General features: G+C 35.8%; 2 pseudogenes; one reads left to right on the forward strand and one right to left on the reverse strand.

Moving 5' to 3' along the window:
• Positions 1–3,397: 3,397 nt before the first annotated feature.
• On the reverse strand, positions 3,398–3,832 carry LOC145095204 (putative mitochondrial protein AtMg00820 pseudogene; annotated as a pseudogene).
• A 4,010-nt stretch (positions 3,833–7,842) lies between these two features.
• Positions 7,843–9,746, forward strand: LOC145092128 (berberine bridge enzyme-like 8 pseudogene; annotated as a pseudogene).
• The last annotated feature ends 1,501 nt before the right edge of the window (positions 9,747–11,247 follow it).

An 11,247-nucleotide genomic window follows, 5' to 3' on the forward strand; every position in this document is an offset into this window, starting at 1 on the left:
ATGTTGAAGGATTATCCTTTATTATATTTTGAGAAATTATCACTATTTGTCAATCTTTTCTAATCATGATTAGCATTTAGGAGATCTATAGAGTAATTATAATGTTGATCTCTTATCTAACTAATTGTTAGCTCTACCTATTTTAATGGATAAAGGTTAAAGGTGTTGTTATGTGCATACTATTCATGAGTTTGGTGTTTATTAAACCCTTTATTACATGGGTTATATACTCTTTTGGTTTCATTATATGGGTTATCACACATCTTATATGGGTGATCACACATCGACTTTTGGAAGTACTTGGATTATTTGGTACTGACTATGAGTTATCAAACCTTTTGATTTTGGATTAGAGATTATTAGACCTCTTCTTCTTGTATGAGTTATGAGTTATTAAACCTTTTCGTTTAAATTTATGGATTTTTACATCATTGTCTTTGGTCTATAAGTTATTAAACCCCCTTTGACTTTGGGTCCGTAGTATTCATAATCTTGATATTGTTAAAATTTTGGTATTTAACTAGTTGATTTTAAATTGCTTTTGGACGTTTGATTGGAATGTAATGAATTACTTACTTAAAATGAATCAATTTTAGGTATTTTCACTAGTCATTCCATTGCCTAAACATCTTTTGACATGTCCTCAAATTGAAAACTTAAAGACATGCATAGAATTTAGAATTTATTGTGGACATTAAGAAGGCTATGAGCCTAAGACTTAGACTATATATGTATGGTATTAATTTATCCTTCTTGCTATTGTAAACAAATTAAACATGTTCACGATCCATCCCCTATTTTTATGATTACCTTTTAGTTGATTACAGACCATGCAAAGAAATAACCCAAAAAACGCACAGGAAAAACCATACATTTGAAATCGGTGTTCGCTTAAAAAACCTGGACTAGCCTTCATCGAAGTTCATTGTGATCCCATAAATAGAAACACCTTCACCCATGTAGAGAAAGTGAGAAACACCGAAAACCAAAAGACAATAGTGCTGCTTATAGTCAACTATCACAAAAAAATCGTGTAAGTGTTGTAATCATGATATATGTAATATTTTCATATATAATATTAGATTTGTTATAGATTGATAATGTTAGATTTATTAATTAATAACAATTTTGTTATTGACTATTTTGCATTCCAAATTATTGGACAAAGATTACAATTCAAACAAAAAAAATATGGAAAAGAACATAATTGATTTCCATTCCCTTTCTTATCAAACAAAACACATGATAGAATTGAATTCTTTTAAATTCTTAGGTTTTTCAAAAAAAAATTTACAGAATCTAAAAGGTTTCAAAATAATCTACAAACCTAGAATGATTAATCACAAAGTTATCAAAATAAACTTTTGTCATAATGTAACAATTTAATTAAAATTAATTGTTGAAAGCTAAGCATTTATTTTACGAAATAGCTTCTTCATAAAATTATATTATGAATGGCTAGCCACCTAACACTACATTATTGGAAAAAAAACAAAGATTTTTATTTAGTTTTTTCACAGGAAAATATTTTGCAAAATGAAATAATCGTTTTAAAAAAATCACCAATTTTAAATAAAGGCTTATTTTTCAAGAGTACTTACCTTTTCAAAAATAAAATTATGACAAAATTGTAAAATGGTCATTGTGGTTGTCAAAATTCTACGGTATTGATCTAAAACGTTTGGTGGTACGTCAGTCGTTTAATTTTGAATACTTTGTGTGATTTTGGTCCCTATGATTAATATTTTTGTGTGATAATGGCCCACACCCAACTTGAAAACACCAATATGCCCATATATAATTCTTTTTAAATTCTTTTATATAATTTCTTATTATTTTTATTAAAATAAAAAAGAAAAAGAAAATACTACACCCTTACCCCAATCTCTCTCTCTCTCTCTCTCTCTCTCTCTCATAATTCTCAACAACACCATCACCCTACCTCCAGTCGGCCCACCATCTACCGAACCTCAACTTTTATGCCCTACTTTTTTTTTCTCCTTTGACACCTACTATATTAGTTTCACTTGAACCTCCATAAACCACCCTGATACCGCCATCAAACTATTAGAATGATATTTTCCCTTGATTAGCTCACGAAACATTCAAGAATAAATAGATACAATATACAAAGATTATGGGCTAGGTTTAGCTTTTCTAACAAAATGGGCTATACAAATAATATAAATATATACACTAATATGCCTCGCAGTTTGAGCGGGAGGACGTGACTGAACACTCAAACTGGAACGAAAATCCGTAAAAAGTGACGAGGGAAGTCTTTTGGTAAAGATGTATTCATATTGGAGGCTAAAAAGAACATGAAGGACATAGATTTGACCAGTTGCAACTTTGTCTCGCACAAAATGAATATCTATCTCTATATGGTTGGTGCGTTGATGTTGGACAGGATTCGTAGATAAGTACATAGCGATGACATTATCACAATAGACAATAGTTGCTTTTTGTAATGGTGAGTGTAATTCTTGCATTAAATTTCGTAGCCAACAAGTTTCAGCAACTGCATTTGCGACACCTCTATAGTCTGCTTCTGCACTAGACCGGGAGACAATTTGTTGGCGTTTAGAAGACCAGGATAATATATTGTCGCCTAAAAATACACAATAACCACTAGCAGAGCGTCTAGTGGTTGGACATCCTCCTCCCCCCTTCCCCAAATCAGCATCAGAGTAAGAAACGAGCCCAGTAGTGGATGATGGATGAAGCTGAACTCCAAGATCAAGAGTACCACAAACATAACGTAAGATGCGCTTTAAAGCATGGAAGTGTGGTTCCCGTGGGTCATGCATAAATAGGCAGATCTGTTGAACCACATAAGATAAGTCTGGATGAGTGAAAGTGAGATACTGCAGACCGCCTGCCAAACTACGATATAAAGTAGGATCTGAAACTGGTTCACCTGTAGGGTCGAGTTTGGACTGAGTATCAGCCAGAGTGCGACAGGGATTACAATTTGACATATTTTCCCTCTCCAATAGTTCCAACGTATATTGTCGTTGTGATAAAAAAATACCTGTATCATCCCGCGTTGCAACAATACCCAAGAAAAAAGATAGATCACCCAGGTCTTTCATGGCAAATTCTGAGGCCATGAGTGTAATGACACGTTGTATGAGAGCTGTGGAAGATGCGATGAGTATAATACCATCCACATAAAGAAGTAAATAGGCAACCTCTAAGCCCCTGCAAAAAATAAGTAGTGAAGAATCACAACGACTGTGGCGAAAACCAATTGTGGTTATGAAAGTGGCACATCGTTGAAACCAAGCACGAGGTACCTGTTTCAGATTATATAAGGAACGTTGTAACAAGAAAACATGATCCGGGTGATTAGAATCCTTGAACCCTGGAGGTTGATGCATGTAGACCGTTTCATTCAGTTGACCGTGAAGGAAAGCATTTTTACATCAAGTTGATGAATATGCCATTTTCTAGACACGACAATGCTCAAAACAGATCGAATAGTAGTCGGTTTGACCACCAGACTGAACGTCCCATCAAAATCAATGTCTGGTCGTTGGCTTTTTCCGTTAGCGACTAATCTAGCATTGTAGCGCTCGAGAGACCCATCAGCATTATAATTCTTCCTGAATAACCACATAGAATGAACAATATTGGCCCCGACAGGCCTCAGCACAATTAGCCATGTTTTGTTAGTAATAAGAGCATTAAATTTATCTTTCATGGCAATGGTCCAATTAGGAGCTTGAAGAGCTTGAAGGTGTGACCGAGGGAGAAGAGATTCGGTAGTGGTATGGAGATTTAGGCGTTGAATGGGATTGTGAATGCCGACACGAGATCGGGTAGTCATTGGGTGGGAGGGATGATGGGGTGGAGAAGGAGAGCTTGGTGTCGGAATGGGATGGTTAGACGAGGAAGATGTTGTTGATGGTGAGGATGATGAAGGCCTATGAAGAGGAGATGGAGCTGGGGAGGAGTGAGTGGAAAGCGACTCGAATGAGGACTAGTTGTTGAGAGGTGAAGAGTGAGTGTGTGAGGGGCTATCCTCGATGGGGTTGTTGTAGGTAAGGAATTTGATTAGATTTCAAATTTGAATTGATTGTTAATAAGAGCACGAAAATGTAAGAATTTACTAAACACATCAGATTTGTTTCGTAATGGAGAAACCCAAAGAAAATGAGAGTAATGATCTAAGAACAAAATGTAATATCGAATACCACTAGTACTAGGAATAGGAGATTCCTATAAGTCAGAGTGATCAATCTCAAAACATCTAGAAACATGAGAAATAGAACTAGAAAACAGTAATCTAATATGTTTTCCCAGTTGACAAGCTTGGTAATTAAACGAGCTAGATGTTTTATTACATGAAAGAACATGATTTGAAATTAAATTGTTAAGAACATTAGCGCTTGGGTGACCTAGACGCTTGTGGCACAAGGAGGTGTTGTCTGAGAGAAGAGCAACGGGAGGTTGAAAAGATGGAGGAGCTGGATATAAATCACCCGAACTGTCACACCTAAGTAGGACCTGAAAAGTGCCCAAATCCTTCACAGTAAAACCATAATGATCAAATTCAATGGAACAAGATTGTCAGTTGTAAAATGACGAACATAAATTAGATTTTTAATAATATTAGGTGTGACAAGAATATTGTGAAGGTGTAAGGGACGGTGAGGTGAATACAGTTTGGAATAACCGGTATGAGTGACAGGTATAGAGTGACCATTGCCAACAAAAACTGATTTAATGTGCTTCTTATTATTAACAGAAAAAAGTTTACTTGGGCTAGAGGCAAGATGTGAAGTAGCTCCAGTGTCCATGTACCATGATGCATCAGATCCGTCATGTAGAGACATGTAATTGTATGCATGGGCAAGATCAGTAGCCAGTAGGTTGGTCTTGTGTCATTGGAGGGAGCAACTGTTGCGGAGTAGCAAGACCAGGTGAGTTGGTGGTGTGAAACGCAGCCTGTGGTGTTGTTGGAGTCGACGGACTGGGGCCCAAAAGGCCATCGTGAGGCTGCTGTGGGGCTGGTTTACGATACTGATTGAAGTGAGTTGGTCTAGCGGGTCGGTAGGTGGCCCAGTAGGCGGGATTAGCCCAAGTGTATGGTGGCCACAATGGGGAAACAGTCCATGGGTAGTGAGGTATTTGGTTTTGTGAGGGAGTAGCGAGATTATTACCAGATGGATGACTACCACGAGCATTACGACCGCCACATGATGAGCGACCACCACGAGAACCACTAGAGCATTGGGTCTGATCGGCAGTGTAGAGAACCGTCGGTGAGGAGGCATTATCAGTATGCGATGGTTGTTGTTTTGGGCGAGTTCTCTTGAGGCGTTGCTCCTCGGCCACAAGGGCTGATTGGGCTTGGAGTAATGAAGGGAAGGGGTCTCTGTGGCGTAGGATTAGAGCAACTGGTTCATACTGGGGTGAAAGACCATTGAGAAGGTGAGTAACTAAAGTTCTTTCAGGTACTGGGTTTTGAAGATTGGCGAGGAGAGTAGAAAGAGTAATGATTTTTTTACAGTAATCACCTATGTATTGGTCACCTAAAGTTATGGCTTGTAATTCATTATCAATTTCAATAGAGCGAGTATCTTTATTATCACGAAACAGGTTTTCAAGGCTTACCCAAACAGAGTTGGAGGTGGCACCGGGTTTGAGGATGGTATTGAGGAGAGACTACGTAAGGGTGCCATAGATCCAACTTTTGACCATAGCATCAAGGCTATACCAATCTTCATCGGATGCAGAAGTGGGTTTAGATGAACCCTCTAGATGACCAAGAACACTAAAACCATGACAGTGGGTTTCAAATAACTCTCTCCGTCCGTCATAATTTACTTTATTAAGATCCAAAATCAAAGGAATAAAGGTTTTGTTGTTTGAGACACCGTATGGCTTCTGATTTTTTGATGATGTGCTAGTGCCTTGAGGCGTCTGTACCCATGATAGACAAAGAAGTTATGCAAGAAGATGAGGAGGGTAGGAAAGAAGAAATAGAGGTCTGACAACTTGCAGGATCGAGAGGGAGAAATAAGAGGGAATTAATCTGATACCATATTAGAATGATATTTTCCCTTGATTAGCTCACGAAACATTCAAGAATAAATAGATACAAGATACAAAGATTATGGGCTAGGTTTAGCTATTCTAACAAACTGGGCTAACTAAATGGGCTATACAAATAATACAACATATATACACTAATACAAAAAACCACTGTCATCACATCGGGAGACTAACACCACATCAACCGAACATCTTCCTACAACCTCCATCTATTTCAAACTCTTTATTCCCGCCACCTACATCATCACCATCAAGATGAACCCTACCGTAAAGATGCAGATTTATTCAGGTATGCGGTGGCTAGGGTTTGTGTACCATAGATTTGGAAAATGCAGGGGTGAAGTAAGGAGGGACTGGAGGTGGGTCAATCAACGCTTGTTTATATACAGGTCTGAAAGTGGTACCAACATAAGAAAGAGACAATAGAGACGGAGAATTTCTAGATCCAAATTTGTATCTCTATCGCCACCTGCATCATATGTCTTCTATGTTGCCACTTTTGTCTTCCTTTAACTGTTGTAACGAAGATTGACGTCCTTCATCAACGATTGAAAAAAAAACCTTGAAATCGACACACATGCACTTGTAAATCCATGGTGAAAACTCTTCAAAAGCGACACCCACATTGAGTTAGGAAAGATCGAAAACAGGGTTTGTGGTGAATTGATTTTGCTTCACGGTTTCAAATCCACCACTATTGAGCTTCGTTGTTGATTTCAAATTGAGGTACAAGGAATTTAGAGTACAAAAAATTTCTTTGTTTTCTTACACAGAAGGAATGTGTAGGAGGCAGGCCAGATGTTGGGGATAACAATTCTACACTCATCAAGGAAGTAGAGAAAAGAATGCATTGACGTGTTCAAGGAGGGAGGAAAGGCGATACAGAATATTGTCGGTAGTGGAAGGCTGGTGCTGACGATGCCGATGATTTAGGAGTGTTTTCTGATGAAGGTTGTAGACAAGGAAGGGAAAAGGAGTACAGTGGATTTTTTGTTTTCGAAAAAATGTAAATTAAATTAATTTATGTATTTCAACAATTAAAAAAATACAAAATATAAATCATAAGGGCATAATTGTCTTTTTAAATGAATACGGATCAAAATAAATAAAAAGATCCAATTTTGAACCATTGTTATATTATTAAACTTTTTGGACCAAAACCATATAATTTTACCAACATACAGACCATTTTTACAATTTTTTCTAAAATTAAATTATTCAAAGATTCAAAAGCAGAAAGTTATTCATATAATAATATGAATTTTCCGCGTTTATTCACTGGTTAACCCTTCTAAAAACTATTTATCAAGACTTTTATCACGTGTTTGGGTGTGAACGCATGTTACGTAACAATCATATTGACCCGCTAACTATCGCCAAACTTCGCACTATATTACAATTTAGACCATCATTTGTATAGTATCTGCCGTGCTAAAAAATTTATATATTATCTATTACAATATTTCAATTAGGTTCTCTATTTATTTAAAATCTCAGATTAATATTCTTTCATATTATGATATAAAATAAATATAATATAAGAAATATATGAATAAAAATCAGTATCATTTTCAAAAATCATATTATTAACAAGATTACAGAACAATATTCAATTGATATCGATAGTAAACACTAATAAATTTTATTTTATTTTAATAAATTTCTTTGACTAACAATTATTTAAAAATGAAATGTTAATAGTATAAAATAAGAAAAAAACAACTCCTATGTCAGTGAGTACATTTCAAAGAGTGCCCATAGGCCATAGGATTTGAAGATTGCCATGGAGCTTCCTATTACCTACCCTATTTGTATTCACCACCTGCAATGATCTCTATTCTCTGAAGTCTATAAATATGCCAGAGTCATAAAATCAAACTCACCAAAACATGAAGAAGTCTCAACTAAACTCTTCTGTCTTCCTCTTTATTTTAATTCTTTCATTTTCTGTTTCATGGGCAGCATTATCTTCCATTCTTGAGGTTACACCAGGTTCTCAAGATTTCGTAGGCTGCCTACAATCCCACTCCAATAATGTTACCTCCATATCTCAAGTCACTTTTACCTCTCGCAATGCTTCTTTCCTACCCACTTGGCAAGTGCATGTCCAAAACACTAGATTCCTTAAACCTTCCACTCGTAAGCCATCAGTCATCGTGACACCAGTAGATGAAACACTTGTCCGAACGACTCTATTCTGTGCCAAGAAACATGGGTACGAGCTCAGGATCAGGAGTGGGGGCCATGACTACGAGGGCCTTTCATACACTGCTGATGTTCCCTTTGTTATGCTTGATTTCACCAACATGAGGTCTATAGACGTGGATGTGGCAAACAGGACTGCGTGGGTCCAGGCAGGGGCTGCACTTGGTGCACTTTATTACGCTATTTCTCAGAAAACCGATACCTTATATTTCCCGGCAGGTGTTTGCCCCACAGTGGGTGTTGGTGGTTACATGGGCGGTGGTGGCTATGGAAACCTGTTGAGGAAATACGGTACTGCTGCTGATAATGTTCTGGATGCTCGCTTCATGGATGTCAATGGAAATATTCTTGACAGGAAGTCCATGGGCGAAGATTTGTTTTGGGCAATTCGAGGAGGCGGTGCTTCCAGTTTCGGAATCGTTCTTGCATGGAAGCTGAGGTTGGTTGCAGTTCCAGAAAAAGTAACTGTCTTTTTACTGAATAAAACTTTGGAACAAGGGGCAACAGAACTCTTCCATAAATATCAAACCGTTATACCAGCTATTGATAGAAATTTACACATGAGAACACAGGTGTTCGGTGAATATATCGGCAACACTACCAAGAAAACCGTCAGAATTATGTTCGAAGGAATATATCAAGGCACAACCGACACATTGCTTCCATTGCTGGACGAAAAGTTTCCGGAGCTTGGTGTTACACGAGAAATCTGTGAAGAAATTAAAATGGTGCAGTCGACCCTTGTGTTCTGGGGATTGCCAAGCTCCACCCCAACTGAGATTCTCACGAACCGATCAGCCATAGCCAAGATTAACAACAAAAGTAAATCCGATTACGTACGGAAACCAATCCCCATAAGTGGGCTCAAAAAGATATGGAGAAAGCTCATGGAAAACGACCAATCAGCGTTTCTTATGATCAATCCTTTTGGTGGAAGGATTGCCGACTTCTCAGAGACAGCAATTCCATATCCGCATAGAGCTGGAGTCTTGTTACAAATTCTCAAGAGTGTTAATTTTAATGGTCAAGCTTCAGACACAACCCCTGTATCACTTAGGAGGATAGCATGGATTCAAAGTTTGGATGAGTTATTAACGCCTTATGTGTCAAAGAATCCGAGGGAGGCATATTTCAACTACAATGATCTTGATTTTGGTGTTGGAAGTGATAATTATGAAGAAGCAAGTCTGTGGGGTGAAAGGTACTGGAAGAGGGATAATTTCAAGAAGTTGATTCGAATCAAGGCCAAAGTTGATCCGTTGAATTTCTTTAGGCACCCACAAAGTATCCCAGTTTTCTCAACACCTCTCTCCGACATGTGAAACTCCTCGATGGAAGAAAGATCCAAAGTATGAATTTAAATTTTTAATTTTTCTTTGTCGTGAATAAACTACCAACAGGTTTTACTTTTTGTTAGTTTCGTTCCATTTTTTCTTATGGTTTCCGACGTTATAAATGAATAAGTCAAATTTCTTTTACTGCCTACTTAGTGATCATGCATTAATTAAATCTTCTCTTTTGTTCCAAAAAAAATATAAAACTTCTATCCTATCTTAAAAATGCAACATTATCTTGATTTTATAAAATTAATTATTAGCATGCTAACAATCCTCATAAATGTAATTAATGGGGTAGGTGAACGAGTGGGTCATGATTATGTAGGGTGGTTAGTTTTGCAATGACCAATGTGCATGTGTTCTTTATTATAAGAAATTAAATATGCTTTTATTTTTATTTCTATAAATCCTTATATTTAATTAAATGATAATATATATAGTATTAAAATATTATTAAATCAATATTAAATGTTAAATATGTTACTATTTAATTAGATAGGAAGATTTGTAAGATCAAAAATAGAATGATATTTAATTTATCTTATTTTTATTTTTATAAATCATCATACTCAATTAAATGATAACATATATCATGTTAGTATATTAAAATATTATTAAATAAGCATTAAATGTCACACATGTTACTATTTAATTATATAGAAAGATTTATAAAAACAAAAAATAAGAAAATATTTAATTTATCCAAAGATTGTTGCAGATATAATTAGTTCCAATATATTTATCTTTTCAGAATATATCATAGATTTGATGAAACTATTTAAAAAATATGTGGTACAGCTACTCCACTGCCTTAACAAAATGCATGCATACAAACATAAACTCTCTCTTGTCGACGTGGGAAATTAGTTTATTTACAAAGTGTTATATTGTAATTATGATATGGATAAATATCAACGTCATAGAGAATAATATGTTTCTTTATACAACGGATCGGATACCTATGGATCAACTTTATATATATATATATATATATATATATATATATATATATATATATATATATATATATATATATATATATATATATATATGGTTGAGTTCAATTGAGACAATCATATTTTGTGAGATATGAGGACAAAATCTAAACCATTCAAGTACCATGATCTATGGCTGAGATTAAATCAAAACAAAACATAAAGAGGCGGTGGCATTTATGTAATTTTTCAAACTTTAGGATTAGTGAAAAACACGGAGGGGTGATAACGTAAATTTACTTTTAATTGATTTGCAATTGTGATTCAAACAGTTTTATTCATTCTTCACGCTCCGGAAAAACCCTCACCTACCACCGAACCCTAAAAATCATATTTCTTCGTGATATGCAATCTCGATGGAAGAACTGAATATCTTTCAACTTTCTCTTATTCTTGATTTTGATTTTGCTTCGCATTGATCTTCCTGTCATCATTAAATCGATTGCGATTTTAATTATGATACTTTTCTCCAAAACCCCTCAATAAAACCCTAAGAAACTGATTCTGGTTCTTCTAAAAACCAAATCTTGAATACCTCTGATTTTGGATCTCTTTATTCTGATTATGATCATCAAGAATGAATATTTCAACAATCGGGTAAGATGAAACTAACATATCCTTTAGTTTATTTTTTATGAGTTTGATTT

Source organism: Lactuca serriola, chromosome 3, assembly GCF_051521515.1.
Source record: "Lactuca serriola cultivar US96UC23 chromosome 3, Lser_US96UC23_V15, whole genome shotgun sequence".
Classification (NCBI taxonomy): Eukaryota; Viridiplantae; Streptophyta; class Magnoliopsida; order Asterales; family Asteraceae; genus Lactuca; species Lactuca serriola.